The 20933-nt window shown below is 43.1% G+C and overlaps 1 long non-coding RNA gene across 2 annotated transcripts in view; it reads right to left on the minus strand.

Annotated features, from left to right (window-relative positions):
* The window catches only part of LOC137616129 (uncharacterized), a 53679-nt gene extending 33161 nt beyond the window's left edge, over nt 1-20518 (minus strand). The window contains exons 1-2 of one of the 2 annotated variants that reach the window (XR_011039283.1): nt 20345-20518; nt 919-1077 (exon numbers count right to left, since the gene is read on the minus strand). This is a non-coding gene — a long non-coding RNA (uncharacterized lncRNA). Of the gene's footprint in view, nt 1-918; nt 1078-19612; nt 19757-20344 lie in introns of those variants that run through there. The other variant, XR_011039282.1, reaches the window with a different exon arrangement.
* Nucleotides 20519-20933: the final 415 nt, after the last annotated feature.

The following is a 20933-nucleotide window of genomic DNA, read 5'->3' on the forward strand; positions in this document are numbered from 1 at the left end:
GACACATTTAGGAAGAGGAAAATTATTTGCATGATCATATCTTCACTAGTATAATTTTTGCCTAAATAGCTATAATTCATTAAAGCTAAATACCGGGAATGTCGTTTTGCTGACTAAATAAAGCATGCATGACGAACTACAGCGTCCCAAAATGGCGCCTCCGGTGACCGGCTCTGCTCCAATAAACATTAAATTATGCTAATTTCACCGAGACGGGAGCTAAAAATTATACTAAGTGAAGATTAAATACTCAACTTTCCAGAGGCAGAAGATGCTGGAGAATGCATAGTAAAATCCTCAAAATAAGCAATCTAGAATACTAGACAAGCAGGGAGAACACCGCGTGAAATCGCTACCAAAATAAGAATGGGCACCATCTTGGAGCCCTGTAATAGTAGGGGAGGAAGGGTAACCTTGATAACTGCTCCCCTTCAATTTCGCCACTCTGGGAGTTAGAATTCTGGAGACCTATGGTCAATTCTCTGGGAGTATCACTGTAGCCAAATATCCCTTAGAAAGCTGTCTATAGGAACCTTCCATCAGGACGACATGGCTTGATGCCCAAAAATATAGTTTTCACAAGTTCAGAAAACCTAAAATAGCAAAAACAGCATCTCCCTTGCTACTTTCATCCTTAACAAATAACATGCACATTTGTAAACTAAAATGAAAAACTAACCCACATTGCTTTTTATATCTTTTTTACATTGTGATGCAATCCCTCCCCCTTTATCTAGATAAAGAAAAGACTAATCCCCGAAAATAATGATCTGGAAGATATAACTAGAAAATGAGAGAAACCCAGGTACCAGGATGAGGGAAGAAAAACTATATTGAAAAAATGTGCAACTAATCAAAACCAAACTTAAGCCTCTTTTTCTATGTATAAGTTTAAGCCTCTACATAGACCACTCTTACGTATTTCCTTATCATCTTTAGTTGATCTTGAAAGTAATATTAAGAGTTCAGAAAGGTGAAAACTTCAACTTCCAGCTCTTCTTTTACTGGATACAAGGAAACTGGTTTCCATGTGGTTTCCTATAATCCTTGCTTAACTGTTCCATTTCAAAATGTCAGCTGCAAAAGAAAATTTGTCACTTATTTTTTTTTAACTTACAACCAGATTACTACCTTCCATAATCTTTTACAACAACATTTACCAAGCAGGCCACTAACGATTTCCCAATCAGTAAACTGAAAGTGTTCTAATTTGTCTATGAAAATAATTTGATTTACTGTACTTGGAAAAAAAAGTTCTGCTTCATCTATCAAATTTTCTAAGAAATATAATATACATTTACATCTTGAGTGGAAACAAGTCTCAAATTCAGTCTTGCGTATATAGTTAATAAAAATTTAACCTGGTATTTCCTAGGATTCTGTATATTCCAATCTATACAAACCTGAGTCCTTTAAAATTGGAGGTGGTGTTCAGCAGAGCTAGAACAGCCATTGAAATTTTTAAATTGGTACAGTAGTTAATAACAGGTGCTGAGATGGACAGTAACCTGTCCACCAGTCTATCAGGATATCTTACGTTTGACCTTTGGCTCAGGACTGATGGGATGGTGGAGGTGCTAAGTTTAGGACTGGTTTACAGCACTATGAAAAATACAAATTACCTTTAAAAATTTGTTATTTGTTCCTACATATTCACAAACCTTTCATCCTCAAGTATTTTTTCCCAATTTGTATTTTTCCTAGTCATAAAAAAACTGCATCATTTTTTATTATGGAGCGATTTGGTGCAAGCTGTTGTCTGTTAAAGCAGGATAAACAGTAATCCAACTGATGAGGGATTGGAGGATTAGCTCTGCCCACTTTCTGCCTTACACTTCACTTTTACCTTTTGGCACAAGACAGGTGGCTGAGGAAGGAAGACTGATTAAAATACTGGTTTGTATGGCTAGGAAAGATACAAATTACCTTAAAATGTCATTTGCTACTACACAGCATACAAACCCTCGACCTTTAAGGAGTGCGCGCTTGATGGGTTGAAGTCTCCTTTAGCCCTTACTCATAGGTTCATTTTCTTCCATGGAAGTGATCATTGCTTAATCTGTGGAGAAGCAAAGCAATGACCCTGGGAACTTTCAAAGGATAAATGGCCAATAGGACCCAGACTACATGCAAGCATGTACCTGGTCAAACTGGGGATTCCCTGAAGGCAACATCAGTTGGAAAAATATCTATGTACTAGGGGTAGTTTGTTTGAATTCCCTGCTTGTTACAGGGGGATGGGAGAGTTCTTCAGACCCTAAGAATGGAGCTTCAAGTGAAACACACCAACATCAGGTCCGGCTACTAGGTAACACCCTAATCAAGGCAGAGTGATAGCACTAACAGTCACGACCGAGAGGCGCTCCTCTCTCTATGAAGGTAGTCTAGAAAATCTGATCTGGACTAATCCCTTCTATAACAGCAACCACAAGATCGCCTAATTACCTAATACACAGCTGTAGAAGACCTCCAAAGGTATCCAGAAATCTCTGGTGCAGTTGCCTTGCAAAGAGACACTTGTGAGATGCTAAATAGCCTTCATCCGTTAAGAGCCAAGGACTTCAATGCCTTATGGTACCTATGCAGGTGGCAGGAGTTTTCTCAGGACCTCTATACTATAGGAGCAAGCAGATTGGGATACTATGCATGAAGCCACCTGAGAGCTACCAGGATCATCCCAAGTCCTGACATAATAACCAGCCAGATAAGGCTGAATGGAAGAAAGGCGTAGATATCTAGGTGATCAAGTGTTCGAGTCTTCACACAATACCCAAGGGTCAAGAATGAGGGAGAAAAATACCAGGATCTTTCTGTTCTGCCAGGTGGCAAACAGTCCAAAAAGGCATGAAGCCATTTTTGCAACAAAAGGAAGGGACCACTGGTAACAAAGTGTGTGCTAGTAAATTCTGCTCGCTTGGAAAGTACAGTACCTTGCCGACAACTATACGAGGTGGAACGCCTCCCAGTGTGTACCACTTAGGTTGTAGAAGGTGCAAGACCACGCACCCTTGCTACTTTTTAGGCCACTAGGGAGGTGTCGTTCATCAACACTACAGTGCTGCCTCAAACATTCTTTGAATGCTTGCAGCAACAGGGAAGCTGCTAAGGCTGTATCTCAAGGAGAAAGTAGAGGCCTCCTTCGTTCCACACCTGGAGATGACCAGGTCATTAAGGAGTGCTCCCCACCCCTCCTTTGATGCATCAGAGAACAGTTACATGTTCAGAGGCAGGGTAATGGAGCTTCCTGGAAGGTTCTCAAGTAACCAGGACAGTTCAGCCCAAGGCCCCTGCACCACTGGAACAAGATGGAACGGGGCCTCCCTGTCGGCTGAACAATGGTCCTTCAGACATCACTGAAGGGATCTCTTGACTACCAGGTAGTCAGGAACTAGAGTCCCAGCCCAGTGAGGCCAAAGCTTGAAGCAGTGATACGGAGTCGCGACTTCAGCCCAATGCAATGGCCTCTGGGGGGTAGAAAAGAGGGGCTGAAATGCCTGTCCTCGTTTATCAAGGCAGCATGGGACCCGAGCTGCAGCCCCAAAGCTAAGATTTATGGCTCCAGTCTAGTTGAGGGTCACAGCCCCGGCATTTTGCATCGGCCCCAGTGATCCTAAACACTTGATGTGTAACATCAGTCCTGTATGGCTATGTTTAAGGGAGTAGCCAGGGACCCAAGCCCACACCCGGTGGGATAGAGGCTCAAGGCCGTGACTCCAAGTGCATCTGTCCTAAGGGACAAAAACAGGGCTGTGACTCCCTCTACACATCTCAGGCCACTCTGGTGCCACCCACCCCTCCTAGGAGAAGTGGTGTCAAAAGTAGTCCTTACAACAACAACTACATTGCATTGTTTCAAATGTAATTGATGATACCAAGTGATACGCCATAGTTTTTCAGTTTGGTAGTAAACCCCCCTTTAACTCCAAAACTATGGATTTCCACCAAAATAACTACAGAAATGCTTAAAAGAAAAAAAAAAACATTTAAATTAATTTCTACAAACCAATTACCACTTACCACAACAGGGCAGCAACATTGTTTATTAGCAAGCAGTGCCAGCAACAATGAATTAACACAGGGACAGCAAATTGCTATGCTTTTGATCATGTTAAAGAATTAGAAAACGGCTCAGGAGGAAACTGTACAAGAGAAAACTATGCTCAAAAGGGATAAAATTTTCCCTTTCCCATTTTCAGACTAATGTATCAAACTTTTCTACTATAACCATTCATTACTAAAAATAAATAGTAATATTGTATATACCATTAGTGAAAAAAAATAGTTTAGAATACGGTATCTAGTAAATCTTCTGGGCCCCTTATAAGTTCTAACAACTTACAGTACTCAATTTTTCTGAACTACCAATTGTAAGCAAGCTACAGGATTTTCTTTTTCAAACCCTATACTTCCAAATAGAGATTTCCACCAGTAGCATATGGGATTCAAAAGACTGTACTGTATTTTAAAAAAAAAAACCATCCTACAAAGTTTGTTACACCTATAATTTTACCTTACGATCTTTCGTAAATCTTGAGTTTTCATTTTATCCCACCTAAGGAAACCCCCTTACTGTTGGGATATGAAGGGGGATAGTAATCTGAAAACATGGGTTTTGTGGAAGGTACATCAAACCAACAAAAAGGTATTCCATGCAAAAGTGGGCTGGGTGAAAAAACCTACAGTACGTAGTAACTGTCGCAGAGAAAACTCTAGAACAGTTTCCTCTTTAGTACAGTTATCTCTAGGGCCCCTTTAAATCTTCAAAATTGTCCAATCAATGGCATAGTGTGATTTACTGCCCCTTCATTGGTTTTAGCTCTGCCAAAATTTTACCACTATTCTGTATCTTATCAGGCTGCCCTAAAAATTAATTGACTAAGAACTTCTGTACAGTACTGTATAAGCATTTCATACCATAAAAAGTAATTAAACCAAATCTAATGCTTGCCTAAGCCATTCACTTGAGTCATTTCCCTACTCACACCGGCCTCCACGGTATACGCAGCTGATTCGTCCCCAGACTTCAAGGAGGAGTTCCCAGGAGTCTTCAAAGGGCTTGGCCTGCTCAAAGAGATGTACAGTACAAGATTCCGCTGCGAGACGACGCTACCCAGTTATGCTTATACACACACCGAGGCGAGTGCCACACCCATTACTTCCCAAAGTGAAAGATCAACTAGAGAAGATGGAGAAGTCTGGCGTAATTTCTGCAGACTAAGCCAACCGAATGGTGTTCCAGCATGGTCGTCGTCCCAAAACCATCAGGAGACGTCCGCATGTGTGTGGACCTGACACCACTGAACCAAGCAGTCAGAAGAGAAATTCACCCAATGGCAAAGGTAGATGACAATCTGGCGAAGATTAGGGGAAGCACAATCTTCAGCAAGTTGGATGCAAACTCCGGCTTCTGGCAGATCCCTCTGCACCCAGACTCCAGACTACTGACAACCTTTGTCACGCCATACGGGCGCTTCCGTTTCAACGGCCTGCCCTTCGGTATTAGTTCGGCGCCGAAACTATTCCAGAGACTGATGTCGAAGATCCTAAATGGGCTAGAAGGGGTAATCTATCATATGGATGACATACTGATTCATGCAGCGACAAAACCTGAACATGAGAGAGTGAGGAATGTGTTGAGGCTGCGAGACGCTGGAGTGACTAACAACAAATGCCGTTTCAACCAACCGTGCTTGAAGTTCCTCGGTCATATCTTCTCCTAAGAAGGCATCGGCGTCGATCCAGATAAGACAAGCCATCCAGGAACTAGCAGTGCCTCGAAACATCACAGAGCTACAACGGTTTATGGGCATGACAAACCAACTCACCAAATTCATACCGACACTAGCCCGAGTGAACGAGCTTCTTCGCCAACTTCTGAAGGAGCAAATGTGGATGTGGGACAAGGCTCAAAAAGACGCCTTCGACACCATCAAACGCATGATGTCCTCAACTGAAGTCCTGGCCCATTATGACCCGAACATACCATGTGTCATCGCAGCAGATGCATGCCAAAATGGCCTTGGGGCTGTCCTTCTCCAAACTGACAGCAACGGCATCCAACACCCGATATACTGTGCATCTCGGTCCCTTACTGACACAGAAGAGATACGCGGTAATAGAAAAGGAAGCAGTAACTGTAACCTGGGCGTGCGAGAAATTCCCAGACAATGTGCTTGGCTCAAAATTCCCTGTGGAAACTGACCACTGACCGCTTGTACCACTACTCACAACAACTGACCTGTCCAAACTGCCAGCCCACATCCTCAGATTCAGACTAAGGCTCACGCGATACTCACCGGAAGTGAAGTACGTCCAAGGGGTATATCAGAAGACCGCCGACGCCCTCTCACGAGCGCCTGTTGGGAAGCCCTCCAAGGAAGAAGAGATTTTCTGCCTGGAAACGGAGGCATTCAAGGATTCGGTTATCCAGCACCTGCCTGCCAGTGACAAGACTAAAATCAAGAGAACCCCAACAGAACAACGCAGTCTGTACGCAGATCTGGAAGTGGGTGAAAGAAGGCTGGCCTCCTGTGATGCCCAACTTACCGCTCCTCAAGACCTACTGGGAGAAGGCATCACACTTCACCATCAACGACGAGATCTTGATGTTTGACGACCGTCTAGTCATCCCGCAGTCACTCCAGATGAATATCCTGGAGAAACTCCACTCTCGACACCTGGGTATGACCAAATGCAAGGCCCGTGCGAAGGAAAGTGTTTGGTGGCCGTCTATCACATCACAGTTAGAAGCAATGTGCAGAAACTGTTCAACCTTCATCCTGCATCGTGACCAACCAACCGAGCCACTCCTAGCTCTCTCTCCCCCTAACGAAATCTGGGAAAGATTGGGAACTGACCTGTTCGAGTACAAGTCGAAGAAGAATGTGTTGATAGTAGACTACGGTTCTAGATGGCTCGAGTTCAAAGAACTAGAATCTACCACCAGTCAAGCTGTCATCCGGAAGTCTTGCGAAGTCTTCGCCACTCATGGAGCTCCCGAGGTTGTAATATCCGACAATGGACCTTGGTATGCATCAAGTGTGTTCCAGGAATTAAGCAAAGACCGGGGGTTTACACACATCATTTCATCACCGCGGTATCCAAAAGCCAACGGAGAAGCTGAGAGAGCCGTCAGAACAGCGAAAGCGATTCTGAGCTAAAACCAAAACCCCTACCTCGGACTACTTGCCTATAGATCGGCACCGCTCTACAATGGCAAGCCACCAAGTCAGCTCCTTATGTCCCGACAGCTCCAGCTAAGCTGATACCGCAGGTACCAGACCATCAGAAGATCAAGGAAGGAGAAGAGTACAAGAATCAGTACACCAAAGCACATGACTGCCATCATATAGTTGTGCAGCTCCCCTGTCTCACCCCAGGAGATAAAGTCTTTGTGAGAGTCTCACCCCAGGAGATAGTCTTTGTGAGAGACCAGTCTAGCTACGGTGAAATCAAACAGCAGATGACCAACCCTAGATCCTACTGGGTAGCTATGGAGAACGGAAGTGTTATTCGACGCAATCGGAGCGCTCTAGATCATACCGGCACCACCAGTCTCTCGCCACCAAAGAAGGGTCTGGAACCACCTGACACCCAACGAGTTCAGACTGAACCACGACCGACTGCACCCGAACCACCCATCCCTACCCCTACCAAAGGTCCACCCCAAAACACACCCCCCCCCCCCCCCCCGACACCTGCCAAATCAAACCACAAAGTGACTCCCAGAATGTCAGGAAGAATGAAAAACAACCCAACAACCTGATATGGTTTATTATTAAATGATTTTATTTTCATCTCAAACATGTCAATGACATAAAATGAACGTGTACTTATTGTTAACGCCATATTAATGTCCCATTTAACCAATAATGTTCGTGTTTTAATGTTCAAGAGACATTCACATTTGTCATATGTTAATTGTGAATAAGTGTTGAGCCTTGTAGTTTGTGTGTGTGTGCCATGTAGTGTATTATATTTGATTGCTGGGTCACTATTATTTGTATTATCACGAATACATGTAGGGAGGAAATGGATTATGTAACTTCATAAAACTTATGTTTCTTGAGGGGAAAATGGACTGTTAACTTTAAATCAAACAATCTTAAAGGGGAGATGTTATATAGTGTAGTACATATGGCGCACCGTACTTCTTGTGGTCCACGCATGCGCTTTGAAATAAAGGACAGTTCCCTCCAAGATGTCGTCCTGTCTTCTGTCCTATTGAATAGAGTTAACTGGTATTCTTTATTAAAACCAAACTTTACGAGGTTTCTGCCAGTAGTACTTGGTATTATAAATAAAGTATTGGCCAAGATCTTTCAACTAAGCAATTTTTAATGCCCTGACTAATATTGCACCTTTCTATAACTGAACCCATATACTTTACCTCCTTATTTCAGCTAAATACTTTGATTGCTCTGCTGTAGCTCACTTCCCTGGCAATTAAAAATCTCATTGCTATTATGTTCTGGCAAGCATTACATTCTGTTGTGCATTAGCCCTGAGGCTTAGTACAGTATTTCAACATTAAAAAACATTCCCACTTTAAACATTGAAGTTTGAAATGTAAAACAGTTCCTTTATTCTGTTCGATCAAAACCACGACAGAAGCACCATCTATCTTTCTAAACTACCGGGTGGAAGGAAACAGTTCCTATACCTAAGACCATAAGCGCTAAACTGGTTATTTTCTATTCAAATCTGCACCTTTGTTAATAGATATTTCTGCCAGTAGTATATGGTATTCAAAATATATTTGCGAAGATCTATTCAATTACGCAAATTTTAATGCCCTAACTAATATTGTCCCTATAATTGAACCAAAATACCTCATTTCAGCTATTTAATGGTTATTGCTCTGCCGTAGCTCACTTCACTGGCAATTTAAACATCTCATTGCTACTATGTTCTACCAAGCGGAACCTTACTTTGTGTGCATTAACCCTGTGGGATAACATTTTAACAAATTATGCAAACATTCACATTTTAAAGATGAAAGTTTGGTCCCTTTACTTTGTTATCTAAACTCATGACATGCACCATCTATCAATTTTTTTGGGCTCAGCCATGTCGTCCTGATGGAAGGTTCCTTTAAGCAGCTTTCCAAGGGATATTTAGCTACAGTGATACTCCCAGAGAATTGACCATAGGTCTCCAGAATTCTAACTCCTGGCGCGAGTATCCTTAAGAGAATTATTAAGGATATCGCATAATATCAGGGGACGTATTTCTTGATACGACACATGGCAATCTTCACCCTGAATAGAGTTTTCGCTCTGAGGGGGATGAGTGGCAAAAATGAAAGAGCTGTCATCAAGGTTACCCGGTAGATCCCCTTCCCGTACTACTACAGGGCCACGCATGGCAACCCATTCCTTTCACAGTAGCGAATTACGCACGGTGTATCTCCCGCTCGCTCTCGGTGTTTTGTTATTATTCCTGGGTTTATCATGCATTCTTCAGCATCATCCTCCTCTGGAAAGTTGGAGTATTTAATCTTTCCTGTGTATAATTTCTAGCTCCCTTCTCACAGTTAAATTACTATAATTTAGATGAGTTTATCGGAGCATAGCCGTTCACCGGATGCGCCATTTTGGACGCTGTCGTACGCCATAAATACTTAATTTAGTCAGTAGTAGGACGTTCCCGGTATTTGGCTTTAATGAATTATAGCTATTTAGGCAAATTATACTGGTGAAGATCAGATCATGCACGTAATATTTCCTCTGAAATGTTTCAATTGTATACGATAGGGTCTCTGTGACGTAGCGTAGCCAAGATCCCGACTCGCGTTGGGCTAGCCTAATGCGTTTTAGTATACTTTTGTACATCATCCTCGTTTACCCTCTTGTATCGTTTTATAAATTCAGTCAGATAGCATATCTCCTAGAATTACTAACATACTGTAATTCGATACTCGTCTCTTTTAGAGATTTAAGGGTAAACCCTACCTTCCCTATGAGTGCCGCCATTAGGCGACAACCCTATCTTGGTCTTGCCATAGAGTAGTGTACTCCGGCTTGACTAGGATTGTGTTTGTCTTCCCTATTTGCCGGCGAGTATCCCGGCTTTGAATTATGACAGTAACTCAAAGAGTATACAGTCTTGTTGTCGGCAACTCTACTGACGGGGGACTAGTCATTCCCCTGCCAGTTCACAGTTGCAGGCATAGGAAGCCTGGCTTCCCTAGCTCACAAACGAAAGTGGTAGTACAATTGCCGCCACCATCTCCCTTGTGGTCTATAAGACATGTCTTATATCCAGCAAGGTCTTGGACTGAAGAATCTTTATTCCTTTGCCGGCCAAGACGGCGCCGATATAGAAACTATGTTTCTGTGTTTGTGGCTGATAGTGGAAGGCAGAGGTGTCGCCTTCTTTCGACGCAAAATATAAGACCCTTTCCCTTCCCCTTTGTCCTTTAGTGATGGCCTAGCTGTCACAACATCTATGGCCGGTATTCTACAATCTCCCCGCTTGCCAGGTGGATTGCGATGCCGGCCAGGCTCCTACAAAGGCAGCTTGATTGCCGCTTCGACCTTCCCCCTAACAGAAGCAAGGCTTCGGGAAAGGTTGTGCAGGCCATGACGGCTGCCGGTAGGAGACCCTTATAACTGAGTATTCTTCAGTCCTCTTGGACTGCCATCCACAAACCCTGGAACCGGCAGAGCAGCCGGCAACAGATACTGTGGCTGGATAGAAGCTAGAATGATTACATTCCCCCCTTCCATTTGAATCCTCATTCTGGAAGAAGGCAGTAGGGGCAGTAGTCCCTACAACCTTAGTTATTGTACTAAACTATAATACAGTAGCCCTTCTCTCCATGCTTTCTCTCTCTCTCTCTCTATCGGCTAGTGCCATCAAGTAGTAGCCTAGCCGGTAGCATGCCGGCAGAACTACAGTATAAGATTATACAGTAGCCAGTATTTCTGCAGTATAGTACATACTGCAGTTAGAAAACTATAGTATATATTATACAGTAGTATATTTTCCAACATTCTGTGCATCCTTTTACAGTCCATTGTTGAGACTGCTAAAACGGATTTTGAGCGAAGCGAAAAATCTATTTTTGGGTGAGATAGCCATGTCGTTCTGATGGAAGTTCCTTCATTAGTAGCTTCCTAGGTTATATGTGACTACAGTGATATATCCCAGAGAATTTACCGAAGGTCCCCAGAATTCTAACTCCTGGAGCGAATATCCCTTAAAATTCTAAGAAGGGATATCGCGTAAGGACGTAATGGCACACCTCATAGCAATCTGCACCCCAGATAGAGTTTACGTTCGAGGAGGTGTGGCAAAAATAAAAGGGGGGCCTTTCAAAGGCCATCCCCGTTCCCTACTACTAAATAATGTTGAAGTGAAGTATTCCTTCAATATCCTGATGAACCATAGGTCATCAGAACATAATATCCTAACCCTACAATATTAATATTCCATTGTGGAAGGGTTAGTGCTAGTATACACTAACTTTAGCTCTAGAATTTAGAGCTCTTCCACCCTAGATTTCCCTAATAAGGAAATTCTAAATATTAATATTGAGGGAGGTCACAGCAATTTCTTATTTTCTTTCTAGCTTACTATCCTAAGCTATAATGATAATAGTAAGTGCTATTTTAATGCATGAATTTAATTTATCAGTGATAAATTACCCCATACTCATTTCACCTTTTTCTTTACAGGAGGCCAAGGTGAAGTGTGAGGTGATCTACTGTAACCACAAGAGCAAGAACTTTTGTGGTCACACCATGTGCAGGTCTCATGCCCCCTGCTCCATCGCAACTGAAAAACCGAGATATTGGGATCCCAAGGATTGCAACGTGTGCTCGGCCTTGATAACCGAGGGTTTCGGTGATCCCAAGACGGCAGAGTCGAGGGATACTGTGAGGGGAAACGCTTAGGAAGTGGGTACGAGGGTTCCAAAAGAACTCTCAGGGACCGTACCTACCAAGCGAGATGATTAGAAGCCTGCTGTTCCCGAAGGCAACAGCTGATGCCGTCGTACCTCAAGCACGACCCGGACCTCCCTGCATACAACTTGCAATGAAGGCCGATATCAACGAGGCTTTACAAGGCATGGACATCCATCAGGAGAGGATGTCAGAAATGTCCTCGGACACCGAAAAGGGTCTCCTTCAAGAGACCCTGAAGAGGAGGGGGCCCAACCACCTGGAGAAGACTAAGATCTTAAGTCAACAGAAGCGGAGGACCCTCTTCTGTCTGTGTTGGCATTTCAGCCTGTGCCGTCAACTTCTTCGGCTCCAACCCCTCAACTAGACCCGCTGAGCCAAGCAGTTGTGGCCCAGATCCAGCAATTAGTAGACTCTCTACGTAAGGAAAACGTAGATACGAGGAAGGAATTCCGGGAAGCAAGCCGCGTAGTTGCTTCTCATGGGTCATACAAGCGACCCAAAGTGTCTGACCTGCCACCATGCTCCGAAACCAATCCCTGGAGGTATGCAGAGTTCATGCCCATGATGAATGGGAAACTCTACATCTCTGAGAAGATGGGGGCCATCCCCCTTGGACGACATTCAATTCTGGCCAAACCTTTCGGCTTACCCGGAATGTTTCATCCGGCTGAAAAGTGAACCGGCATCTAAGGAAGAGACGGAACCCATGAAAAGTGAGCCGGCATCTAAGGAAGAGACGGAACCCAAGGAAGTCATGGTTTTGGACCACGACAAGGCACAGGCTCTCTTGACGAGTAGCCTGAAGAAGGCAGGATATACCAACTCCAAAGTTTCTGCGTTGAGCAAGAAGCACCCTACCTTCCTTGCTCCTTCATCCAGAGCTTTCCCCTTCTCGTCGAAAGCTCGACAAGTGTGCTTAAGGCAGTTGATGCAGGCAAACCATGTCCTACACTAGAGTGTAGGCCCTTGTCTCTGGCCGAAGGATTGAAATGAGGTCCACCTAACCTTCTCAGTATCAAAGCTCGACGCGGACATCGCAGGACAGCAGTTCAGTGAGAATCTCCCGAAGCTGTCAGACTTTCTCCTAAGAAGAGAACAGGAGACAAAGGAGAGACTAGCCACCTCTCTGTCCCTCCAGAACTGCATGGAGATGTGTGCAGGCATTGCAAACACCCCAGACATGTATACAGTCCTAGCCAAGATGCACATGGCTACCCTAGTTAAGGACTCAACGCTTTAGTGAAGGCCAGGAGGGCCTGCAGAGAGTTTGTGTTTGCCAATGCAACGGTCAAACACGAGCCCAGGAAGTTGATCACTTCCTGTATCTGGGGCAAGGACCTCTTCCCAAAGGAAGTAGTCCAAGAGGTAGTTGCCAAAACCGCCACGGAGAAAAGGAATCTTCTCCAAAAGTGGGGCATCTCTGCCAAGAGAAAATCTTCCCCTGATGCTGGTCCCCAACCTAAGAGGAAGACGAAGGAGCCAAGACTTCCTTCTCGACCTGTGCAACACCCCGCAGTAACCATGACCACGTGACCCAAATGGTTGCTCAGCCACAAACCACTTTCCAGGTGGTGCCTCAACAACTGGTAGCACAGTCACCAGCCTTTAACCCATGTTTTGAGAGGCACACCACTACCTTTCGCCCAAAAGGTAGAGGATCTAGACGGGGCTCCTCAAGAAACCCCTCACGAGGTAGGGGAGGACGTGGTCAGGGTGGCAAACCCTCCGGACCATCCAAGCAATGAGATGCTCCAGGAAGGAGGAAGACTCCTCCACTTTCAGGATCGTTGGACCTTCGATCCCTGGGCCCACAGCCTAATCAAGAATGGACTAGGATGGAAATGGAACAGATCTCAACCTTCATTTCCTCAATTCTTCCAACACTCCACCCCCTTATTGGAAGAATATACCTTAGAAATCTTGAACAAAAAGGTTATAAGTTAAGCAAAGTCCATCAAATTCCAGGGAAGGCTGTTTTGTGTTTCCAAGGAGGAATGTTCCCAAGAAGGACTGACAAAATCGGTCATTCTAGACTTGTCTCCACTCAAGTTCATCGAGAACAACAAGTTCCGGATGCTAACCCTACAACACATAAGGACCCTGTTACCGAAAGGGGCGTACACAGTCTCAATAGACCTGGCAGATGCTTACTGGCACCTTCCAGTCAGCCACCCCCTTTCCTCCTACCTAGGATTCAAGCTACAGAAGACAAAGTATGCCTTTTGAACTAAACATAGCCCCAAGGATCTTCACGAAACCTGCGGACACAGTCGTACAACAGCTACGCTTAGAAGGCGTTCAGGTAGCTGCATACCTGGACGACTGGCTGGTGTGGGCAGCATCCAAGACTGCTTGTCTGCAGGCAGCCACAAAAGTGATCCAGTTCCTGTAACATCTGGGCTTCAAGATCAACTACAAGAAGCCTCTCTCCAGCTCAAGAGTATCAATGGTTGGGAATCCATTGGAACTTGCAGTCACACCGCCTCTCCATTCCACCAAAAAAAGAGGCGAGAGATCGCGGGTTCTGTCAAGAGACTACTAAAATCCAATAGGATTTCAAGACGCCAACAGGAAAGAGTACTGGGCTCTCCAGTTTACAGCAGTAACAGACCCAGTGCTAAGAGTACAGCTAAAAGATGCGTCAGGAGTCTGGAGAAGATACACATCAAACGCTCTTAGAGAACAACAGACACACACCGACCTTACTGCGATCGCTTCCGAGGCCGAAGGTCAAGAGCCTAGCAAGGACTGTTCCCTTACAACCACCTCAACCATCGGTAGTCATCCACACGGATGCCTCGACGGAAGGATGGCGAGGTCATTCCCATCAAAGGAAAGCTCAAGGGACCTGGTCATCCCTGTTCAAGACCTTTCACATCAAAATTCTAGAGGCCATGGCAGTCCTCTTGACGTTGAAGCTATCCCCTCAAAGATCAGCCCACATCAAGCTGGTCTTGGACAGCGAAGTGATAGCGAGATGTCTGAACCGACAAAGCTCGAGATCGCCCTACATCAACCACGTGATGTTGGCCATCTTTCGCTTGGCAAGAAAGAAAAGATGGCACTTATCAGCAGTTCACCTACAAGGGTTCCGCAATGTGACAGCGGACGCTCTATCTAGGCGAAAGCCGATAGTCAGAATGGTCCCTAGACACACTCATTCTCCTTCATCTTGGAAAGTCCCAGAACTGCAGATCAACCTCTTCGCAACGAGCGAAAACAAGAAACTACCTGCATACATAGCCCTATACAAGGACCCTCGGGCAGAAGCGATGGACGCCATGTCCCTCCATTGGAACAGATGGATTTGCATCTATCTGTTCCCGCCAACAAATCTCCTGCTGAAAGTCCTCAACAAGCCGAGATCCTTCAAGGGGACAGCAGCAGTGGTGGCCCCCAAGTGGGCCAAGAGCAATTGGTTCCCTCTGGTAATAGAACTGAGGCTGAGGCTGTTTCCTCTACCGAACCCAGTTCTATCCCAATGGTTCAGAAGTCTATTGTCTTCTCTTCATCACTGAGAACGCAAAACCTTCATCATTATTTTCTCGCCTTAGCAGCCAGGAAAAGATTTGGGATCTCGAAAGACAGTATCGACTTTTCAGAAGAATATAAGTCAAAATCAACTAGAAGACATTATGAATCGTCTTGGAAGAAGTGGGCCGCCTTTGTTAAAGCAAAAAAGCCAACGGAAATCTCGATAGACTTCTGCCTGTCCTCCTTCATCCACCTTCACGAACAAGGCTTGGCTTCCACCACGATAACTACGTGTAAGGTAGCTGTGACTAGACCTCTTCTATACGCCTTCCAGGTGGATCTGTCGAACGAAATCTTCAACAAGATTCTGAAGGCATGCGCTAGACTTAAACCAGCAGCCCCTCCGAAGCCCATTTCATGGTCTTTGGACAAAGTCTTGCACTATACTTCCAACTTGAACAATGAAGATTGCTCCTGAAAGGATCTAACACAAAGTGATATTTTTGTTCGCTATAGCCTCAGGGGTTAAGAGTTAGTGAAATAGTAGCCCTATCAAGAGACGAGGGCCATATTCAGTTCACGGAAGAGGGAGAACCGAATCTTTTTCCCGATCCTACCTTTCTCGCCAAAAACGAGCTACCCACCAAAAGGTGAGGTCCTTGGAGAATCTGCCCTCTGAAGGAAGATGTCTATGTCCAGTAGTGTCTAAAGTTCTATCTTCGAAGAACTTCAGACTTCAAGGGAGGACAGCCCTTCATAGGCGAAACCTGAGGATCAAACTTATCCCTGAAACAACCGAGGGCGAAGCTCACCTACTTTATTTGCAGAGCGGATCCTGACAGTACACCCGCAGGTCATTATCTGAGAAAAATTGCTTCCTCGCTGAACTTTTTTCAGCATATGGACTTTGATAGACTCCGCTCATACACAGGTTGGAAATCCTCTAGTCTTTTTTTATAAACATTATGTGAAGCAAGTGCATGAAATCAAACACTGTGGTGGCAGCAAGAAGTGTTATAAAACCTGTCATCTAGTGCTGGCTATGAACAGTGAACTGTTTGGGACTTAACAGTTATGGGTGAAAAGGTGTTAACACCTTTAAGTGTAATACCTTTTATTAAGGGTCACCCTGGTGCCCCTGGGACTGTTCTTAATAGGTGTAGAATCTAACCAATAACACCAGTGCCGTGTGTACATTCGTACGCAGTGTTTAACTCATCCAACATCTAATCTACAGTGAAATTATCTTAATTTTGCAATTTGAGTGGCCCTTTTTAATGCACATTTTCCCTTACAGGTGATAAATATATATATACCTTTAGAATGTTGGTTATGGAGTATATGATTCTATTATAATAGATTCATTGTTGTATTTATGTCTATACAAATGAATATACTGTAAAAACGTATTTTCGTCTTAATTCGCCCCATAAGTAGCTGAATAAAACTAGCCAGTCTTAATTATTTTTTTCCTGAAATAATATAAAACACTTTAATCTGCTTCTACATGTGAACATACTCATGGTAAGTTAATTCCATTTGTTCCTACATATACAAACCTCCTCGCTTCTATAGTCAGAGTTAACAGTTTCCCTGCAAGGGGCAGGAAGCCCTAAGCTCGTTCCATGCTTAGAGAATATGACGAATAACGGTAGCGTCATATTTATGTGGTCTGGGTGACCATATAGAAGCTGACTCAAGGTTAAGGCACTTATACAAACCCACAGATATAGTACTTCCAAGTAATTCTCTGGTAAACTTCCATCAGAACGACAATGGCTGAGCCCAAAAAACGGATTTTGAAGCAAAGCGAAAAATCTATTTTTGGGTGAGAGCCAGGTCGTCCTGATCGACCCGCCCTCCTTTTCTAGAAAAGGGGCATACATATATAACAAATCCCCACCCGAAACTACTCTATCTGGAGCCATCCATGCTTAATTGCAACAAGGAATGAGTTGCCAAGCGTGGCCCTGTAGTAGTACAGGAAGGGGATCCACCGGGTAACCTTGATGACTGGTCCCCTTCATTTTCGCCACTCTTACCCCTCAGAGCGAAAGCTATTCGGGGGTAAGATTGCCATGTGTCGTATCAAGAAATACGTCCCGATATTATGCGATATCCTTACAAATTTTCTTAAGGATACTCGCGCCGGAGTTAGAATTCTGGAGACCTATGGTAAATTCTCTGGAGTATCACTGTAGCTAAATATCCCTAAGAAAGCTGCCTAAAGGAACCTTCCATCAGGACAACATGGCTATCTCACCCGAAAATAGGTTTTTCGCTTTGCTTCAAGATCCGTTTTCTGTACTACCGGGTCGAAGCAGGCAGTTCCTATACAACCAAAAGAGCTAAAATGGTATTTTCTATTCAAATTTAACTTCATACAGGTTCCCACTAGTAGTATATAGTATTAAAAAAGTATTTGCAAAGATCTATTATATGCAATTTTTAATGGCCTAACTAATATTGCACCATTCTATAATTTAACCATAATATCTCCTTATTTCAGCCATAATTTTTTTGCTCTGCTGTAGATCACTTCCCTGGAGATTAAATCTCATTATGTTCTAGCAAGAGTTTTAGCCAGTAGTATAATGTATTCATAGTAGTATATTTGCAAAAAGATTATTAAATTGTGCAATTTTTAAAGGCTTAACTAATTTTGCACCATTCTATAATTTAACCAAAATACCTACCAATTTTATCTTAGTTTTTGCTCTGCTGTACCTCACTTCCCGAGTGATTAGAACACCTATTACTACTATATTCTAGCAAGCAGAACATTACTGTGCGTGCATTAGCCCTGTGGGGTAATTTATTCACATTCCTATCTCAAAAATAAAAATGTATGAACATGAAACGATGATTCCTTTATGCTGATCGTTCATAATTCATGACAGAAGCACCATCAGTTAGTCTGAACTACCGAGTGGAAGGAAGCAGCTCCTACATGTATGACCAAGACAGCTAAGCTTTTTTTTTCTATTCAAATCTAAAATTACCAACTTAATAAAAGTTTGTCAGTAGTACTGTATATGGTAATCAAAATACTATATTTGCAAAGATCTATTCACTTATGCAATTTTTAATGGCCTAATATTGCACCATTTGATAACCAAAATACCTTATTTCAGCTATTTAATGGTTTTTACACTGTCGTGGCTCAATTCCCTGGCGATTAAAACATCTCCATTGTTACTGTTCTAAAAAGTGGAACGTCTTACTGTGCATTAGCTCTGTGGGCTAGTATTTCAACAAATTCTACAACCACTTTAAAAACAAATGACAGAAGCACCTATCAGTTTCTAAATTAACGGGTGAAAGGAGGCAACTCCTGTACGTATGACCACAGGAGCTAAACTGGTATATTATGTTCAAATCTAACCGATAGATTTTTTCGCTAAGAGTATAATATGCAAACTAGGGGTAGTTTGTAGCGCGACGGCCAACTGTCCTAATTTGCTTATTATCACTCCGACTGTTATCTTGTAGAGAATAAAAACGTTTGGAAATGGTCTACGGATCTTAAATATGTTGTGTAAGGGGGGGTCCGGGGGGGGGGGGCGCAGCCCCCCTGGGTAAGGACACGGCTTTTAGCATAGTTTAGGTGGGTTTTTTAAGTTAGCTTCTCCCGTCGTACTCGTAGGTAAGGAAACTGTGTAAGGGCAGGGGGGGGGGGGGTCCGAGGGGGGCGAAGCCCCCTTGGGTAAGGATATGGCTTTTAGCATAGGTTAGGTGGGTTTTTAAGGTTAGCTTCTCCCGCCAAAATAGTTTTCAGAACGACTGCCAGATCAGAATATTCCCGTTTTCTACGGGATCTGGCCGTCACCCTACAAACGCTCCCAAACTAGTCAATTGTGCAATTTTATGCCTTAACTATTACATTCTATAAGTTAACCCAAATACCTCCTTATTACAACATACAATGGTTTTTGCTCTCATTGCTACTGTGTTCGTGCCAAGAATAATAGGGTACTATTAATCCTGGTTCTAGCAAGCAGAACATTTCACTGAAAGCAATATCGCTGTGGGCTACACCTTAAAACAAATTACACAAACATGAAGAGCGTTGCAGTTTCGCGCTCTAGCATCTGGTTGAACATTTAGTTTCCATACCTAATATTAACTTAACAGAGGTCTAATAACAGTAAATTGTATTTTCAAATATTTAAAAGAGGTTTAGAACATTGTACTGAACCCTTTATTTGAGTAAATATATAACTTACGATAGAATCACCGTCTTTGTGAACTGGATGGCAGGAGGCTTCTGCAGCCTGTCGTATGACAAAAGCAAAAGTTTAAATCTAATTTCGTGAATAGTGGTTTCCCCCATCAGCATATGGGATTCAAAATACTGTATTAGCTAAGATCTATTCAATTATGCGAGTTCCAATAGCCTAACTGATATTGCACCATTCTATAGGGATACGAATACTAGACAATCCTTTAGCCAGAACTGACCCTAATAGCTTTCCTCGGTTCTAACCAAGTAACCAACAGTTTAATAGGCAGTAAACCAATGAAATCTTGATTCAGTTGAACATTCAATAGAAAACGGGACGAAGAAGAAAACGGCCCAATGATAGTTTTTGTTATTAAGTGTTCATTTTTTTTTCATGAAAAAAACTTTCGTTATTTTTCTTGTTTTGTTGTGTTTTGCCGTTATTCTCTAACGCAATTCATTATTTTTCAGTACCCAACCTGATATCTAGATTATTGTTGGGTGGTGATACTCTGAAAACTATACATTTGCGGAATGGGTGGGTTATTACGAAAAATTACCGATACAACTACTGTAAGCTGTACAAAAAATAGCTATAGTACACAATTGAGGCAGCGGTAACTTGTGCTATCTTTCAAAAATACCAATATTATCCCAATATTTGTATAAAAGATTATCATCACTAGCATTAAAACAGTAGAGACTAGAATAAGTCACTAAGGGAGTTATAGCTTACCTTATACCGTGGAAGGATGACGCAAAAGGCTGCTTTAAACGAAATCACCAAAAAAGAAACTTTCGTTTTTAAGACTTGACCAGGGATTTCAGAAGGTGGGGTTGACCAAGTGATGATTACAGACCGGGAACTCTCTTGAGTGTCCTTGGGAAAGAACCCATTTTCTTTTCTACAGGAGTATTGTCATACCAGGATAATTTGAGAAGAGAAGACATAATAGTCAACGAATGTAGTATAACTGACCACCAAAGGGAGCATTATGATGCCGTATTAAATTTCGAAGGAGTAATTAAACCCATGCCTGCCCCTGAAATAAACAAAGATAAATCAGAAAATGCCTAAAACGCCTAAAGAAAGGTAAAGCGGCTGGCCCAGATGGACTAAAGCCAGACTATAATGAAACTATGATGATAAGTGATATATGTAAGAATACACTAGTGAACTGCTACAAAGAGGAATCAGCTAGGAAAGAAAAATTCAAAAGCTGGAAAGAATCCAAAACAAAAATGTTAAAAAAGAAAATGAAACCAACAGCAAATGAATTGAGACCAATAGCACTCACAAATGTATCATAAGAAATATGCACGGC

The sequence above is a fragment of the Palaemon carinicauda genome, chromosome 22 (assembly GCF_036898095.1).
Source record: "Palaemon carinicauda isolate YSFRI2023 chromosome 22, ASM3689809v2, whole genome shotgun sequence".
NCBI classification, from domain to species: domain Eukaryota; kingdom Metazoa; phylum Arthropoda; class Malacostraca; order Decapoda; family Palaemonidae; genus Palaemon; species Palaemon carinicauda.